Below are 20,803 nucleotides of genomic sequence, written 5' to 3'. Positions count from 1 at the left end.
GAATTCCAGGGCAGAGATGTATAGACAGCTGGATGGTTTCTGAAGACAAACATTTCATATTATAAGATTACTAGGCTTTAAGTATATAAATTATGCTTGCTCTTTCTATACTAACAAATATGTGTGTAAAAACCATTTTATAAACTTTAAATGCTATGAAAGTTTTTTTTAAAAAAATACCAATTATTCTCAATACTCTGGAAAGCATTAACACCTAGCGTTCAATTTTAAATCACAGCTTTAGTGGCATAAATATAACCTCCTTTATATTTCTCCAAATACCTTCAAGGATTTATTTTTAGGGAAAGTGAGTAATATGGGTATTTTGTTAAATAATAAACTGTTTTTATTTACAAAATTACTTTCTTGCTCAACTCATTTTTTCTGTGAAATGCATTTATAAAGCAAAAATTACAGGCTTTTTTGTCTTTGTAGTATAATATTTCCCAAGGTTGCTGGGTTCTATAAAAAAGGAGTTTTTTTTCATGAAATAAATGTTATAGGAGCTTTCATACATAAAAATTCAGGTACTAAGTTAGTAACTCCAAGTCATGGCTTGCTTATATTATTTGACCACACTTATTTCTCAGCTTTATCTTTTTTATTTTCAAATATATTTATTTTTAAAATTGACATTGAAAATGGTACATATTTATCATGTACAGTACCATACTGTCAGAAAAAAAGACACACAGAACAATGGAACAGGATAGAGAGCCCAGAAATAAATCCACACATTTACAGCCAACTTATTTTTGACAAAGTTGCCAAGAACACACAAAAGGCAAAGGACAGTCTCTGTAATAAATATTGTTGGTACAACTGGATATCTACATGCAAGAGAATGATATCAGTCTATTACCTTTCGACATATACAAAAATCAACTCAAACTGGATTAAAGACCTGAAACTAAGAAACTCCTAGAAGAAAACATAGAGAAAAAGCTCCATGAAATTAGTCTGAACAATGATTTTATAGACATGACCCAAAAACACAGGCAGCAGAAGAAACAATAGACGAATGGCAGTATGTCAAACTGAAAAGCTTCTGCACAGCAAAGAAAACAAATCAGCAGAGTAAAGAGACAATCTACACAATGGGAGAAAATATTCACACATCATCTCCAGCTTTCTTACTCTCTACTCTTTCTCCTCCCACTTTCAATTTACAATTTTTTGAAACAGAGAAAATTTCAAATAATAGTGTATTAAATACCCATATCCCTAGATTCAGTTATTCACATTTTATCACATTTTCTTAATATCTACCTATTTATTTATTTATCCTGGGCAACTTAAAATAAGTTGCAGACATCTTAATATTTTACCCTAAACACACATCAAATCCAAAAAAGAATTGCAATGCATTTGGTTATTTTGTCTCTTGAAAAATATTTTTCTCTCTTTGACAAAAAACTTTTGTCTCTCTTTGGCAGAACAGCCTCATTACATTTTTTTTTTCAAAGAAGGATATTGAAATTTAAAGAGAATGGGCCAGTTATCTTTAAATATTCTACATGCTAGATTTAACTGTTGTTTCCTTATGGCTTCATTGAAACAATTTATCTATTTCTGGCATTTTCTATAAAACGAATATTAGTTCTGAGATTTTGATTTGAATTCAAGTAAAACTTTTATTAAGAACATATCATGGCTGGGCGCAGTGGATCACACCTGTAATCCCAGAAATTTGGGAGGCTGAGGTGGGTGGATCACCTGACATCAGGAATTTGAGACTAGCCTGGCCAACATGGTGAAACTCCGACTCTACTAAAAATACAAAAAATTAGCCTGGCATAGTGTCGGCCTCCTGTAATCCCAGCTCCTTGGGAGGCTGAGGCAGGAGAATCTCTTGAACCCCGGAGGCAGAGGTTGCAGTGAGCTGAGATCATCGTCTGGTGATGATGATGTACCACTGCACCCCAGCCTGGGTGACAGAGCGAGACTCTCTGTATGTGTGTGTATGTGTGTGTGTGTGTGTGTGTGTGTGTGTATATGCACATATATATAGTTTGTATATATATGTACATATATATAGTTTGTATATATGTACATATATAGTTTGTATATATATGTACATATATAGTTTGTATATATATGTACATATATATAGTTTGTATATATATGTACATATATATAGTTTGTATATATATGTACATATATATAGTTTGTATATATATGTGTGTGTGTATACACACACACACATAATTCTGGTTCCTTTGTATTGTATTCAGGAGGGACATACTGTAACATTTTCTCACTATCGGCGATGCTAAAGACGAGGTCTCACTCTGACGCCCAGGCTAGAGTGAGGTGGCGAGATCGTAGCTCACTACAGCCTTGAATTCCTGGCCTCAAGCAATCTTCCCACGTTAGCCTCCCGAGTAGCTGGGACTACGGCATGAGCTACTATGCCAGGCTGATCCTTTGCAAATAACAATCTGTGGGATGAAATTTTTCACTGTGGTAATACACAGTATTGATCTTTGCTTTTATAAATCATTTCAATGCAGATTAAAACTGTTTTCCAATTTATAATTTCTTCTCAATTTGTTTGCTAATATTCTTTTTTATATAAATGCTTTCTTGATATTCTGGGGATAAACTACTCTTAGTAATTTTTTAAAGACAGGATAAGTGCTTAGTTATTTTAATTTGGTTACTAATTTTTAAAGTTGGTATAAGAGTTACCTTCAATGGTGACTATTTTTTACTTGCTCTTTATTCTTTACTTTCTTGAGTATCACTATGTTCTCAGGGATTTTGTTTGTTCAACATGTTACGCTAACTACAGAAAGAAATTTTCTTTATAGAAGCTCAAATTGTCCTAAATTTAGGTGATGGGAGCCAATTCAAGTGAGTCTACTTCCTTTTGACACAATCTCATTTGTTTGGGGGTCTTTTGGGCACAATAAAATGTTACTACTTCATCTTTTGTTTTCCTTGGCCTAGACTAAAAATAATTATTTTTTCAAGAAGACTTGTTTCTTTAGTTAGGAGTGCTGTTTGAAGGCAAGATCTAGGTTTTGGTGCATCCAGAGTATCATTGCTTGTATATTATTTTAATAAACAGAGCTAAGAAATATATTTTTCTTGTATGAATTATAGAGTCAACTGCTTAAGTGTTAAAAAAAATCATTGGTATTGAACAAAATGTAGATATTAACTTGGGTAGAACTTACATTTTTATTAAGCAGACTTATCCAAACAAATAACATAATATGTCTTTTCTATTTGCTCAAGCATACTTTTATATCTTTCAGAAGTATTTTAATTTTTCCTCATAGAGTTTGCTCACATTTCTTGTTGGGTTTATTTCTAAGGGTTTATCTTTCTTTTTCATTTTCTCTCATTTTCTTTTTTTCTATTATAGATGAGTTTTCCATTACACTTCCTAATTCTTGTATATATATTAAAAAATAGAATTTAGTGTGTTTATTTTGTATCTTGCAAACTTACTAAATTATTTTATTTTGTATATTCATTTTGTTTTTGGTTTCAATTATTTATTTATTTGTTTCTTTTAGCTTTTCAATGTAAGGTATTATGACTGCTTTAAATACAAATAGTTTACATTTTCCCTTTCAATTTTTATATGGCCGATTATTTTCCTAATTGCATCTGATCATACTTCCAATATAATTTTAAATAAGAATGGAAATACTGAAATTCTATTTTGTTCTTGGCTTTAATAGAAAAGGTTAAATAGTTCAACACTTAATGATACTAAGGAATATTCATTGATTCAATTTCTATGAAAATTCTAAAATGGAGGAATGGGTATTACATACATTATATTTTGAATGCATTTTCAGTATCTAAATAGATAATACAGCTTTTCTTGTGTGCCTATTATTATAGTAAATTACCTCAATGAATTTCCTAATATTGATCCATCCTTGCATTTCTGGAATAAAAAATGACTTTAGCATTAATTTTTATTATGCTGATTTTAGTATTTTATTTGGAATATCTTTTTATTGTTATTTATGAGGAAGATTATCAATAACCTTCTTTGGGGGAAAAGTGTAGGTATTAATTTAAATTTGATTTTTTTAGTGCTTCAGAAAAGTGTAAATAACATTGGGAAGTTTGAAGTTTTGTACAATTTAGAGAGCAATGAGATGTTTGAAGTTTTGGTGTCATCTGAATCTGCTGCTTGGTAGGGGCAATGATAAAATAACATTCTCTGCTTCTTTAATAGAAATTGGTCTGCTAAAACTGCCTCAACTGGGCTAAGCTTGATGACTCCATGTGAGGTTCAAATATAACATGACAAAAACTCTTACAACCCTTGACCAAATCCATTCTCTCTCCTTTTTTTCCTCACTGTGGCAAATAACACCACAATCTACCCAGTTTCCAATTAAACACCTGAAAATCATCTTTGAAAATTTTATCCTCTTTGCTTCTAGCTTTTCTCTCCCCTTCATTCAATCCATCAATTAGTTTTATGTTCATATGGATTTCAAATTTGTCCAAATCTTTCAGTGTCCACCAACATTCCCTGATCTGAGCCAGGACTACTAAAATAACCTATTAAGTAATGTCACTCTTCATACTCTCAATGCCATTCAAATCATTCACCTAATAGCCAGAATAATTTTTTTATAATTGTAATAAAATTAAACCTCCGTTTTACTTAAAACCTTTTAGTGGATTTGCTTTGCATTTCAAAACAAAATCCTGGTCATTTATTATATCTTACACGACTTTGCGTAATTGGCCCCTTGTTAGTTCTTGCTTCTTCGGCCAATTTTTTTTTATTGGTTGCCCCCTTGCATACTAACTCCAGCCTGCTAAATGTGTGTGTGTGAGACAGAGAGAGTATGTGTGTGTGACGTTGCCAATTTTGTTCTCATTTTGAAAGAAATGTTCTTGTCCTGGATAATCTTTCAGTTTATTTTTTCTCTTTTTTCTAATTATAGCTCAAATATTGCATTCCCTGAGAACATTTCCTTCACTAACAGTCTAATAAGGCAACTCCATCCTTCAAGTAAATCTCCATTATATTACCTATTTTACTATCTTCATGGCATATATCACCATCTCAAAATAACTATTCACGTGACTATTATCTGAACATAAAATGTAAGCTCAATGAGGGGAGGGCCTTTCCATGTTGTTCACAATTTTATCCTCAGGATTGTGAACACTATTTGGCATTGAGTAGGCCCAATATAAACAGTGGCTGAACAAATGGATAAAGTAGTATACACAATTGGACAGATGTTGAAAAGTTGAAGTGGCAACCACCAAAGTGGGAGCCTGCAAAGAAGAAAACTAGAGCACAGTAACTCCTGTGAATTTCTGCCTAAATAATATTTTAATACTGGGCAAGCAAACACTGAGACTACCTATAAAAAAATACAGCATAAATCTTTTTAAGAATTTTTTTACTTATAAAGGGTTAAGAAAACAATATTTGTTGTTTATTTTTAATTTTTAGCCTACCATGGGTCAGAGTTCAGAATGGTGTGAATCCTCATAGTATCACAATTCTCAAGTAGTGAATATTTGTTAGTCTTGCCTATCTATTATGCATCCTATTATCCAGTACTGAGTTTTAGTGACCATGGAAACAACCATGACAAACTTCTAATCAGAATTCACTTGGTGATTTGCTTTCCTCTTTGTGTGAGACAGAGCCTCACTCTACTGCCCAGGCTGGAGTGCAATGGCATGATCACAGCTCCCTGTAGTCTCTGCTTCCCCAGGCGCAAGTGATCCTCCTGCTTCAGTCTCCCGAATAGCTGGAACTATAGGCATGTGCCACCACACCTGGCTACTTTTTATACTTTTCATAGAGACAGGGTTTTGCCATGTTGTCCAGGCTGGTCTCAGACTCCTGGGCCCAAGCAATCCACCAGCCTCGGCCTCCCAAAGTGCTGGAATTATAGGTGTGAGCTACTGTGGCCAGCCAACTTTTTCTAATGATATATTTTTATTTATTTCATCCATACTGATGACTTTATACTGTCTAAAATAAAAAATAACCTCAAACTCTATAGATTCTGTGTCACCTCCATAATAAGCTTCTTCTCCTACACTGTTAATTTGCTGAAGTCTTGTTCATAAACTTCCTAGTTATTGAATGTCTATTAAGTTGTTTTGAGGTTCAAGTTTATTTAGCACATATTTATTGAGGACCCATTATGTTCTAGGAACACTGTTCTAGGTGCTTGAGAAACAAGAATGAAGAAAACAAATAAACAAAACAGAAACATAGATCCCCTGCATTTAAAAAGCTTTGATTCTAGCAGTGAGATTAGGTGATAAATATTTAAGTATTTAAGTATAATAAGTAAATAATTTACTATTTTAGAAAATGATAAGTGTTATGAAAGAAAGCAGACCATTGTTCACAGGATGTGGAATGTCAGGGAATAGAGCAGGGTGAGCAGGATTTAGAGTGATCAGGATGGCTGTTTTAGAGTGGCAGGATGGGCCTCAGTAACAATGTGAGAATTAAGTCAAGAGTTGAAATAAATGAAGGGCCTGGCCAAGTTCATGTCTAGAAAAAAGAGTCCAGTGGACCTGAAAATAGAGTGAGAGAACAGGACAGCACTATGTAAAATGATAGCAGTAAAGATAAGACCCATCTTGTAAGCCTGTGTAAAGACTTTGGCTTTTTCTCTGAGTAACATGAGGAATTATTTGCAGGTTATGATTACAAAGTATGACTCTGGAAATTGGGTTGATGTATAGGCCTGGGTTCTCCTGAGAAACAGAACCAATAACACTAGATAGACAGATAGATAGATAGATAGATAGATAGATAGATAGATAGACTGATTTATTATGGAAATTGGCTCAGTTGATCACATGATTGTGGAGGGCTAAAAGTCCCAGTCTGCTGTCTGCAAGCTGAAAAACGAGGAAAGCCAGTAGGGTAATTCAGTCCATGTCCCCAGGCCACAGATAGAGGAAAACAGATGGTTTAAGTCCTTGTCCTGGTCCAGAGGCATGAGAACCAAAGGTTGATGTGGGAGAGCAGGAGAAGATGGATGTCCTGATTCAAAGCGAGAGTTAATTTGTTCTTCCTCCACTTTTTTTTTTTCTATTTGGGCCCTCGGTGGATTACAGGATGTCTGCTTACATTGATAAGGGCAATCTTCTTTACTCAATCTACTCATGAAAATGCTAAACTCTTCTGAAAACACCATCCTGACACACCCATAAATAATGTTTTGCCTACTGTCTGGGTATCTCCTAGCCCAGTCAAGTTGACACATAAAATTAAAAGGCCAACCCCTTGTTAACTTGATACCCACATCTCTTTAAACTATATCTAATCTCCTAATGAAGACAATAATGAAGTCATAATTTCTCAAAACATGATACTACCTTGCATACAACTAAAAAGCAATAATCCCTTCCCCAGAAAAGTAAAGTCCTTAAGTGACATTTACTCTTCTAACAGCATATAGCCTGAATATTAAGATAAAAAATTAAGAGTACTTAAAACACTGATTTAAAGTTAATATATCTTATGTTCCACAAAAAGAGAAGAAGAAAGGAAAGACAACAAAGATAGTTGCTAATATGTGTATATACACATATGAAAGTGTTCATAATAAAATAAGAAAGAAATGTTCATGACAATTACAGTCCTCAATTCTGTAACTGGTCATGTGATTATAGCTGGTGTGTATGACTACCATCTACTACTACTCATTCTGAATTCTCTGCCTTCACAAACACCTCAGCTGGTCATAGTTCTTTCCCTGACAATGTAACCCAATCATTCATTTCTAAAGGGTCTGAGCCACTTGTCATTCTGCAAGGCTTGGGTTATTGTAGTTTTCCATTGATCTTAATGACAGAACACAGTAATATTAATAGATGCCCTAAAGGATCTTCTGTATTTTAGCCATAGTCTTCTTTACCTCTTTTGTGGTCCAATTTCCAATTAGTAGTCCAATTTCCAGTAGTAGTCCAATTTCCAGTAGTAGTCCAATTTCCCCTTACTACCCCAGATGAATCACTCAAGCTAACACTGCAACTCCTTTCTTTGCACTGTAACTCCTTTCTTTGCACAATAACTCCTTTCTTTGTCTGTTGACTCAGAGGCATGAGGAGCCCAAAGTGTCCAGGTGGCAGTCTTCAGTTCAGTGGAATCATTGTTGTATCTCCTGATGGAAGTATTTCTCTGTTTAGAACTAAGACTTCTAAGCCTTTCTGTTTCTGTTGTAGAAAAAGAAAGAAAAATTTTGCTAGTGGGTCACTGGGGGCAGTAGTGAGTGATGCCACTCCTATTTCCACCCCTTTAACCTGGATCTATGAATCCTGACTATCAGAAAAATGGCACCACATATTAGACACTGATTCAGAACATATACAGCCTTTCGGAAGAGTCTTGCCCAATCCCTGCAAGGTATTGCCACCTAGCTGGTACTGTAACTGGGACTTCAAAATAGCCATTTAATAGCCATTCTATTAAACCAACTGCTTCAAAATGGTGGAGAAGATGGTGAAATAAGTCATTTCTATGAATACGGGCCAATTGTCCCACTTCTTTTGCTGTGAAGTGAGTTATGTGGTCAGAGCACCATATGTATGGAATGCTATGATGGTAAATGAGGCACTCTGTAAGTTTTTGGAAAGTAGTATTGGCAGAAAAAATTACGTTCAGGGAAAGCAAATCCACATCCAGAGTAAATGTCTACTCCAGTAAAGACAAAACGTTGCTCTTCCCTCAGTAGGAGCATTATAATGTAATCAATCTGCAAACAGGTCGTTGGCTGATCACCCTGGAGAATGGTGCCATATCTGGGGTTCAGTTTTGGTCTCTGCTCCTGGCAGATTGAGCACTCAGCAGTGGCCATACCCAGGTCAGCTTGGTGAGTGGAAACCCACATTGCTTAGCCCCTGCATAACCTCCGTCAGTGCCATCATGAGCACTTTGTTTATGAGCCCACTGGTCAATGACAGGAGTGACTGGGTAGAAAGGTGTCCATAAAACAGATTATTCTATTCACTAGATATTTAAAATCTTCCCCTGCTGAGGTCACCTTTTGGTGAGCATTCACATGGAACACAATTATCTTAACATTTTGTGCCCTTTCAGGAAGATCTTGCCACATTCTTCCCCAAATTTGTCACCTATTTCCCAATCTCTTACTATCCAGCTAGGCAACTGTCTACATCTCATGAATTAATATATAATTGCGAGTCTGTCTATTTCTCCTTGTAAGAAAAGTACACAACCTGAGCTTCTGCCCACTGGGAGGATTTCTCTTTACTACATGAATATGCAGGTCAAGGAGTACCATGATTTGCCAAGTGCAAGATGGAGAACAACAAAGGCTGGTGATGCCATTTAGTTCAGGTCTGAAGGCCTGAGAACAAGAGGATGCTAATAGAGTAAGTCCTGTTCTGAGACTGAAGGCTGTAGAACCAGGAGCACCAATGTCCAAGGACAAAAGAAGGTGGATGTACCAGCTCAAACCAAGAGTAAATTTGCCCTCTCTTTACCTTTTTGTTTTATTCAGGGCTTCAATGGATTGGATGATGTCCACCCATTTTGGAAAGAGGCATCTCTATTCAATCTGCTGATTCAAATGCTAATCTCCTCTGAAAACATCCTCACAGTCACACGCAGAAATAATGTTTTACCAGCTATCTTGGCATCCATTAGCCCAGTCAAGGTGACAAATAAAATTAACCATCAGAGTTGAGAATAGATACTTTAAGGAAAAAAAGCTAGAAGTGGAAAGCCATGCTAGGAAAAAAGCTAGAAGCGGAAAGTTATGCTAGAAAATTACAAAGTAACCCAGGCTAGAAACAATGGTGTCTTGGATTGGGTTAGTTTAGTGGAGGCCATGAGAAGTAAATGGTGTATGAATACTTGAAAAAAGTGCCCACAGGTTGGCTGTCAGATTGGATATTGTTGAGAAAACACATATCTCAAAACTGAACTTTGGTTAAAATCTTGTGTGACCTTAAACAAGTTTCTTAACTTGTTTAGGCTTCAATATTTTCATCCATAAAAAAAAGAGACAGTGAAGATAAGATATAATCTAAAGTATTTTTGAAATCAAAGGGATTGAAGTATGTTAAAATAACTGCAACAAAATATACATCTCTTTCCACCTTCCTAAGTACACCTATATTCACTTATTATACACCTAAAATTAATTATATTTTTATTTTATACAGTATCTAGCATATATCCTTAAAGCTCAATAAATGTTTTCTGTGTTGAAGTAACTTGAATAATAAAGGGATTTGTTGATAATCAGCACCACCATTTAAAAAGAAATTAATATGATCCAGACATTATTTTGTTTGTACATCAGATCATAGTTTCACTTTTACCTTCACAATAACCTAATGAAGTAGGCATAATCATACATATAAAACTCATGACCCAGATAATTTCAATAAATGTCTCAGTTTGCAAAAGTTTGAGATAGATTTGCACTTAACATCCTTCTGATTTCCAAGTCGGTGTTCTTAGTAAATGATCTCTAATTATATCTCTTATATTTGAAGGAGAGCAAGTTTTCAATGAGAGTTAAAAAAAAAAAAAGGAATGAGCATTTAGGACTTGTTGTATAATGTATCTAGAATATTCTGCTTGATTGCTTCCAAGCCACATGATGGGCTGCTGCAATAAATAAATATAGATATCCATGTTATTCAATGTACATAAATAATGCTAATTCAATATTTTAAAACTAATTTTATACAAGTGGAACATCTTAAAATGTGTAGGATAATGTGAGAGTAAGGCAGTATCTTAAATCCTATGTCACAAATAAGATAATAAGATCCAAGGGCACCAAGCTAACCATGGCAAAGTTTGTAATTTTGATAGCATACAAATATTTGATAGAAACTCTCACTCAATGTAACACAACGAACTAGTTTGGTGTGTGTATATATGTACATATATATACTTTTATATATATATAAGTATGTGCATATATACTTATATATATTATATATACTTAATATATATTATATATACTTAATATATATTTATATATTATATATACATACTTATATATATAAAAGCATATATATACACATATATTTTTATATATATATATATATTTTTTTTTTTTTTCCTGAAATGTTCCCTTAGGGACGACAAGATCTGTTGTTCAAACACTGCCACCCACATCCATATGTATCGTCTTCCCTGCCAATGTTTTTCAGTAAGTTTTTTCTTTGTTTTGTTGTTTTGCTTTTGGCCACCGTGTGAATCTTAAACAGCCAATATATACACACACGTATATATTATGAGATACATATGACCCATATGACATAACTTCAGAAAAGGTACTTTCAATTAAAGTGTAATTGGAGAATGCTTGCCATACTTCGGGACATTTGAATTCATTGCTACCTACTAAGTTGTTTAGTAATATAAAGTAGGACCTTCTAGAACTGAGATAATTAATATAAATAACACATTTGGAAAACATGCCAAATTATCACTTTCATAGGAAGGAAATTGCTTATTTTCCTGGAAAAAATTCTTTCTTTTTGGAATAACTGTTTCACTCTAGTTTTAACACATTGTTTTGGCAGTTTATTAAAACTTCAGGTGGGAGTCACAGAGATTAGTCTAAATATCTTATTTTGCTTTAACACTAGATTTCTGTTAAAACAGAACAGATCATTATATTCATTCATCATTATTTGACTATGAGGCTGCCGTAAGCCAAAAATAATCAACACTTGTGGGATATATAGTAATTGAAAGTAACAGTAAATTGCATTTTAAGGGCTTATCAAAGTAAGAATGAGATACTTCAATGCCACTTCTTGCTTCCTTGTCAGGAACCTTGCCAAGCTGGGGCAAATTAAGATTGGTTAAGGAGTGCTGTATCTCTCCGGCCTTACTTCATTTGGAAAGTTATAGAAGATTATCACTCTACCTAAACTTATTCTCATGGTATGGAAGTTCCCTGGATGACACTGATTTGCTTTTTCCAACCAAATTGTGGATAATGGCATGAATTCCACTTTTATTCATGAAATAAAATACAATCACTAAAGCCGTATCATGATTTTATTATGTTTCTATGGCACATTCTATTGTATCTCACAATTTCAGTCTTATATTCTGTAGAAAAATTTCTGAGGAACAAGATGAGGAACAAGATAATTATTTCCATGATAAGATGCGTTCAGGGTGGTATAACTGTAGATTATTTCCACGATAAGGAGAACAGAAAAAAATTGGGTTCAAATACCGCAGGATAACAAATTAACATAATACAAATTTTTTCTATAATAATTTCTTTCAATTGGGGTCCATATGTTCTCTGGGATATGCAGATATATCCTTGGGTATAGAAAACTTTCTCCCAGAACTTTTAAAGTATAGGTTTTCATTGTTAAAATGATTTTTAAAAAATTAGTTATTAAGTTTGAGCCTAACACCATGTTCGGAGGCTAAAGAGAAAAGAATAGAGACATAATTAATATGTAAATGATGCATTCATTCAAAAGACACCAGGGTGTGTGTACTAATGAGTGTTTTACAGTGGGTCAAAAACAGATGAGCGGTAGGAGATTTACGTCATTGTAAGATGCACAGTGCCAAACTCAAAACCACCTGCAGTCAGTCCCTAAACAGAGCACTGTGCTATATTCATGTTAACATTTCAAGTGGCAATTCAGTTTCAGCAAAACACAATTATTCATTATCTTAAGTTAATTGTGGTTAATTTAAGTATTCTTTTTTTAAATTTTATTTTTAGAGGCAGAGTCTCATTCTGTCACCCAGACAAGTGCAGTAGCAAGATCATAGCTCACTGAAATCTCACGTGAGCTGGGCTCAAGTGATCCTCCCGCCTCAGCCTCCTGAGTAGCTAGGACTACGGGTATGTGCCACAATCCTCAGCTGATTTTCTTATTTTTATTTTGTAGAGACAAGGTGCCACTATGTTGCCCGGGCTGGTCTCAAACTCCTGGGCTTAAGCGATACTCCTGCCTTGGCCCCCCAAAGTGCTGGATTCTAGGCTAATTTGAGTTTTGTTAGTTTTGTATTCCTGTTTATGTATAATTTGTAAATATTTTTGCTTTGTTTGGTTATGAGCTATCAATGTATTAAGTCACATTGTTTTGTATTTATTGTACATAATTAACTAATATAAGTAATATGTTATTAATAAGACTTTTAGATATATTTTTTAAGGAAGCTGAGTGTTTCAAAGAGATGTGGAGAAATCCTCCTCCATAACATACTTGCCAGGAAATCATTCAATGTGCTTGACAGCAATTGATCATTCTAGTAGAAAGCTTCCTATTAATATAATTTTCTAAATAAGTCATGATCTTTCAGGCATCCAGGTTTTGCATGTACTGCTTCAATTTCCTAGAATTATTTGCAGGGATTTCTTCATCCCTCCTTTCACTACACAAACTTCTACTTATTCTTTAAAACAGCTAGGTGGTTACTTTCTGTGTCAATTCTTTTGAAAAGATGTTTGGGATAATGAACTTATATGTGCTTTGGGTAAAAAAATTAATTAAGGTTGCATTTTCCAACATTGTCCTTGACAGTCCTAAAACCAAAACTACCATTAAACAAACTAGCTCCAAGCACTGAAAATATTATGGTATACCCTTGTAGTAGTATTAGTAATAATATTAGTCAGGGTTTTCCAGAGAACTAGAACCAGTAGGAAATAGATCTGCATGTATATATATGTTTCTATCTAGAGAGAGAGATTTATCATAAAAAATTGACACATAAAATAAAGTCTTTAAGTTTTCATTTTTAATTAGGTGAGTCACATATAAATTGCTCCAATGTGAAATATTACCAAGAGTTCTTGTGGAATTCTGAGTTCACATATGCTAAAAACACAATAACTTTATATGGAAATTTTGTTCTTAGTAGATAAGATTAAATATTTTGTTTTTCTTTGAAAAACACAATTGAATGGTTGTTAGGTTTTCTGATTTGAGGGTAAATCAGAAATTAAGTTGCTTTTTCCAGACAAGATACTAAATGTTTTAAATAATGCTGACACTGCCTATGAAAATTTAACTTAATTCTGTGTTCTTATTTTATATTGGCATTTAAAGCTGTTTTAATGAGTTTCAGTAGACAAGGAAACTAAACGGTTGGAATTTTTTTCCTGAATTTTCCCTCTCTTAGCATCTTTTTTGTTTAAAACAATTTTATTGACCTTCAAGAAAACTTACTAACCTTTTTCTGTAGAGTTTTTAAAAAATAATTTCAAATAAAGAATGATTTGTTTCCCCTATTAAATGTTCTATTTTCTAACTCTTTCTTCTCTTCCCCTCTTTTGAATTCTAAGCAAGCCTTTTCAAGTCTTTCTTACATTTTACCACCTCATTCATTTGTGATCCCTTTGTAATTTCCAGGTGCTTGGTTTCATGGATTGCAAAAGCTGAAATCATATATAATCAAATGCTTGATGCAGCACTTTCAGTGAAACACAATTATAAGTGATTTTGAGCATAACCTGAAGAAAGGTCAATTTATTATTTTAAATCAGAAATAGTTTCAATGGCGATACTTTCTTAAAAATTCCATTAAAAACAATTTTCTTTTCTACCTGTTGATTTGACTTAGGGAAAAATAAATCTATAGTTTTAACAACTTTGTTACATAACCGGACTCAATCGCATCAGGTGGTATTGACTGATGTATTTAATAATGTAATAAAGATGCCAACCATGACAGAATTGGTTAGTTTGAAAATAGGGCAAAATACCATTTCTTCCACAAATGTGGTTAATAAAAAATATTGCTTACAATGTGATGAAACCTGTCAAGTAAATTTATGATATGCAAAATGTATAAGCTTTCAAGTATTTCTTTGGAGTTTGGCAGCACAGGCAGCCTATCATGTCCCCTCTTTACGTAAGGAATAAACAAATTGAATGGGGCAAGCTGGCTAGTAAGCAGTCCATATTACAATTGATTAACTGGAAATATTTCATGTTCTGTATCCAACTTTTATCTAGAATGTTCTTTGAAGAGTTCTGTATTTCACATTCAATTTTTATGTTCACTTGCAGGTTTCTCTGGTCTCACAATTCAAAGAGATTCTGTTGAAGAGGAAATTAGAGGCTGTGATTCAGAATTCAGTGAGTCTAGTCCCTGCAGAAACTTGGCAGAGCACAGAATCAGTTCTTGGGATGCCAAATTTAGTGGCCCCAAGCCAGATGCTAATTTTGAATGCATGGCATGCATCACTTTGTGTCTCGATTAAGCCATGTCTGTGAGTCCCATGCAAGCCCAGCAACAGATTTTAAGCAACGTATGTATTAGTGTTCAGGGCATCATTGATTTTATTCTGGCTTTAAACATGGGACAAAATCACTTTTTTTGTATTATAACTTCCATCTCTTTGAAAACAATAAGGAATGTTAATTGCCTTTTATTGTCCATTATCTTTCTAAATTTTTATATCAATTTTGATGATTTCTAATAAAGGCATATTCAGCAAAAAAGAATTACCCTTACCTAAATGTAGAAGGCAAGTGGGGACAATATAAGAAAATTATTCTTTCTTGTCACCTTCTTGCTTCTTCAGTATATTAGAAATGTATTCCTGAAATTGGATATATTCAGAAGTATTTGAGAAAGCCAGTAAAAATTATGGAGCAGAGAAAATTAAAATGTTATCAGTGTATACAACTGGACTAAAAAGTTTTATTTGATTATTAATATTTTGATCTTATTTGAATCACACTGCTGTTTTCTCACCTGAGTATCTTATCAGAATGCTTGCTTCTGCTTTCGGCATCGGGATCCTAAAGCTTTCAGCAGTATCTGAGCCTACAGAAACATGACACTTTCCTTAGAAGTATTTAATGCTTTTGGCATTGTTCTTGTTTGGAAGTCACTGGCAAATATGTACATATGTATGCATTTTTAAATTAAAAAACAAAGCAGCTGATATGTAGTTTTAAAATGGAAACTGGAGCCACTGAATGACAGAGGATTGATGTGCTGTCTTAATGTACTGACCTTGAACTGTGCCAACTTGCTCAGTTTTTAGCCCCCCAACCCCCTCCAAAAAAACAACAACAAAAAAAAAACAGGGTGATTCAGATACAGCTGGCTCTGTGAGTTACAACAGAGCACAGGATTCTTGCAAATCTATTGTCTGAAAGCTATACACAAGAGTCTTCTAGCTATACAAATACATTTTTTAAAAATCAACCCATGTATGAGAAAAACCTGACCTTTTGTTCAGAGAAAAAAAGTCCATTAGTTAAATGAGTTAAATGATTGATTTTATGCTTATTTTTTTCTCTACAGCATTTTTTTTTCTTTCTGTGTTCCTTTTCAGGATGTTTTATGCAACTCTGAGTATTTAGTCACCATTGGATACTTAAAAGAGAATGGTGAGGAAAAGGCAAGGACAAAATTAGAAACTCCTTTTGAATTGTTGGCTTTTATTCCAGCCAATCTTCTTCTGAGTCGGAAATAATGTTGCTTTTTTTGGAGTAAAGGGGGAGGGAAAGAATTCAGTGTAAATTATATCGTTATTTTATAACATGCTTGCATTTGCTGAAGGAAAACACAAATTGAAACAGAAGAAACTTTTGAAGCATAGTGTGAAAAAAAAATCATGCTTTCATCCAACACTGGGTTGACTTTGAGTGGAATTGGTCCAAATTGTGAGTACCGTGGTCATATATAATGGAGATGAGATTGGGTAGGCCTGACATCTCTTAATTTATTTATTCTACCAGGGTAATGCTAGCCACCTCCTGTTTTTATTATACCAATTTAATGCCAGCCATTTCCTGTTTCCATTAGACCATTGTAATGCTAGCCTCCTACTGTTCTCATTAGTGCAGGACTGTGTAATGGCAGCCACCTCATGTTTTCATTATAACAGAGCTGTATGGTGCCAGCTGCCACTTGTTTAACTTTACTGAGAAGCATTTGACCATGGACTACATACTCCTACAAGCTAGTGGCAAACAAGGTAAAGGCCTTCAGGGTTCTGGTGAAATAATGATGGTAAATGCTTAAGTGACTTATTGGCTATTAATGTGCAAGGAATATAGTGGCTCATAATGGATGGGAAACTACAACAAACTCAGTCAATATTTGAATTGTTTTGTTATAGTTATTGTTTTGTTGTGTTTTGTTTTAGAACAATTTGTCTGACAAAGACCTTCAACAAGATTTTGAAGTGATATACTGTGATTAGGTGTGGATAGATTGATATTACTGAGAATATTCCATTTGGAATAATGGATAACATTTCTTGAAAGATTATTATGTGTCCAAATAGTTCCAAGCTTTTCATATATTACTTCATTTGTTCCTTACAATTACCTTAGGAGTTACTGCTGTCGTTCACATTTTGCATATTAAGAAATTAAAGTACATAGCAGTTACATAATTTAAGAGCCAACAAACTTCCTCCATAAAGGGCCAGATAGTTATCTTTTTAGCTTTTGGGGACATACAGTTTTGTCCTAACGAGTGAACTCTTTAGCTGGAAAACCACCAAAGACAATAAGCAAATAAGTGGGCATAGCTGGCTTCTAGTCAATTTACACAGAGACGAGGGGATGGCTTTGGCCCAAAGGTTGTATTTTGCCTATAACTGATACAAGGGCACACAGTTGGGTGTGGTAGGTGAGGGTTATGATTCCAATTGAGGTAGTTAAGCCACAGAGTCCGTGACTTCACCATCCTGTACTTCCTTTCTGTGACTTTGTAACTGAAAATACTTCCTATTCCATTCATTTGGGAGCCTTTAATTGTACAATGATTAAAGTTTTCAAAGAGAAAAATGACTTTGCTTAATTATGTGCCTTCAATTTTTTATGTAATTCGTTACATTTTTATAGTTTTATCCCTAATACTTTTATTTATGAAGCATCTAAGAATTATCATCAATAATAACATAAATATGAAACTTATTATTGGAAATTCAGAGTTTTTCCCTATGGATTAAAAAATACACTTTCAAATATGTTTTTACCTGCATTTTCTTTTCTGTATGTAAAAATTTTATGGAATATTTTTTCTTTTAATTCCAGCACTGGATTAAAAGAATCCAACGAATTCTTTTAATTCATTCTCTGATTGCTGTGTTAACTTTCCCAAATAAGGTAATTGACACATGTGTATAAGTTTGTTGAAATGATTAAAAAGCTGTCGGGAATCATTACCTGTCAGTGCTCCCCAGGAAACAAAGTCCTATCTATCTCTTACAGGATCCTCTAAATGACTATAGTGAGTCACCTTTAAAATGACAGCTGTCACCCTAGAATATGAACTTTGAAGCAGGAAAAAAACCATATGTATACATGTATATATGGGTTTTTATACATAGGTTTATTTATATATAATGATAAATGTGCTTCAACAAAAAGGGAAAATATATCCCCAGATTTTGTGTTCTTGATAACATAAGGAAGTTAGAAAGCAATTTTTGTTGTGTTGTTGTTTTGTTTTTTGTTTTTGAGATGAAGTCTCACTCTGTCACCCAGGCTGGAGTGCAATGGCATGATCTCAGCTCACTGCAACCTCCGCCTCCCAGGTTCAAGCGATTCTTCTGCCTCAGCCTCCCAAATAGCTGGGACTACAAGCACCTGCTACCATGCCCAGCTAATTTTTGTATTTTTAGTAAAGACGGGGTTTCACCATATTGGCCAGGCTGGTCTCGAACTCCTGACCTCGTGATCTGCCCATCTGGGCCTCCCAAAGTGCTGGGATTACAGGCGTGAGCCACCGGGCCCGGCCAGCAATGCTTTTTATATTAGGCTGTGATCTGCAGTTTGGACTCCTGTCTGCCTGAGGCCAATAAAAGTCAGGCAGGCAGGAGTGATGTTAAAGGTTGGTAAGTCATTCTACGTCTGCATGTAACTTCTTACTTGTCTTTAACATTTCTCAGTATGAATACACCCTCGCAATGAACTTAGTATGGCTTAGCATCACTTGTGGAAATTACCTTTATTGAACTGCAACAGTAGACACAAGTACTTGGACGTGCACGTGCACACACACACACACACACACTGAGAGAGAGAGAGAGAGAGAGAGGCGGAGAGACAGAGAAACAGAGAGAGAGATGATTGAAATGGAAAGCTGGTACACTCATACACAAAAGGTAGAAAGCATCAAGGTTTGGCATGCCCTATCCTGGCTGCCAAATTCAGTATTGTCAAGACAGGATGCCTAACTGAGATGTTTCCAATATTTGTTCTCTTCTCTTCTTAAATTGTTTCTATTTTTGCTGTTAGTTTTGGTGTTCCATCTAAGAGAGGGCAGGTGGAGTAATAATAACATTTGCTGTAAAATAAAATGCAAATTTCGCTATGCAAATAAACCATTAGGAAGTAAATTAGCTTGAACAGTGGTGGTAGATCACAATTATATTGCTTTTTAAAATAGGAAGATATACACACATTTGTATATGTGCTGGGGAGGTTACTGAGTCTCCACTGGAAGGATCATTCCCAAGGCTGAGGCTGTAGTCTTTCCTTCTGCCTCCCTTTGTGAAAGTATCTGATTTTCAGGGTTCCTAGTCTGTCGGTAATACTAGTATTCACTGCAGTGTATAATAACTTTATTTTTAACACACTTAGTGCATACTTAGCCAAATAAAATCCAGTCTCTAATGTGGATTGGCTATGGTAATTACTATTTATATTAATTAGCCTGTCAGTGTGCAGACTTTCAACTTTGCCACTGGAGTTCTTGTCACCCTTTTAACACATTACCATTATTATTTTAAAACTAGAGTCATTTCAAGTTCAAATTCATAAAATGTGCATTGGAACCGCCTACCCTGCCTTACAGATGGGTAAAACAGAATATGTGTCAAGACAAAAAAAACTTTTAAGAAACGTTTGCACTCACCTTCCCCTCACCTCATTTGGAAAGTCAATCTGACTCTTTTTTTGGCATTCCATGTGTTACTTTGAAAGAATTAAAATCAGTGTTTATGCTTGGAAGATACCTAAGAGATCAATAAAGATCTCTACTCATTCTACAGCATTCAGGGATACATATGGTCAGCTAACTTCTGCTTGAAGATTACCATTTCTTGATCTGCTACCACTCTACCATCATTATCTTTTTAGTATTTGGCCTCTACAGACTCCCAAAGTCATGGTAGAGACAGATTTCACATACACACTAAGGTGACTTCAGATGGAGAGTAAGTTGGTCATGCCAATCTGTCTAAAATGCAACAGAAGGCTAGATCTTTGAGAGAGCCCCAAAGGCAGATTATTTTCTCTCCTTTCCTAGCTGGGAATTTTGTTTTACCTGCCTTCCATAAGGAATCCATTTTAAATTCTTTCAAGAGTAGAGAAGGCCAGGTGCCATGGCTCACGCCTGTAATCCCAACAGTTTGGGAGGTCGAGGTGAGCGAATTGCTTGAGGTCAGGAGTTTGAGACCAGCGTGGCCAACATGGTGAAACCCCATCTCTACTGAAAGTACAAAAATTGGCCGGGCATGGTCGTGCACTCCTGCAATCTCAGCTACTTGGCAGGTTGAGGCACGGGAATTGCTTGAACCCGGAGGCAGAGGTTGCAGTGAGCCGAGATCATGCCACTGCACTCCAGCTTAGGCAACAAAGTGAGATCCCGTATCATAAAAAAAAAAAAAAAAGAAAGAAAAGAAAAGAAAAAAGGAGTAGAGAAACAGTTATCTCAAGCAATGCCCTTCCCTGACATTCCATGGTGATTTTACCAACATGTGTGCTTTCGTACTGACTATGGCCTGAGCTAATCCTCTCAGCTGTAGGGAGACACTGGCCATGCCAATCTACAGAGAAGAATATATCCCCAGGAAGTTGGGAAGAAGTACTGAATGCTAATGAA

This window comes from Pongo pygmaeus, chromosome 14 (assembly GCF_028885625.2).
Source record: "Pongo pygmaeus isolate AG05252 chromosome 14, NHGRI_mPonPyg2-v2.0_pri, whole genome shotgun sequence".
NCBI lineage: Eukaryota > Metazoa > Chordata > Mammalia > Primates > Hominidae > Pongo > Pongo pygmaeus.
The sequence above is the reverse complement of the archived record's forward strand: the minus strand, read 5'-3'. Positions refer to the sequence as shown.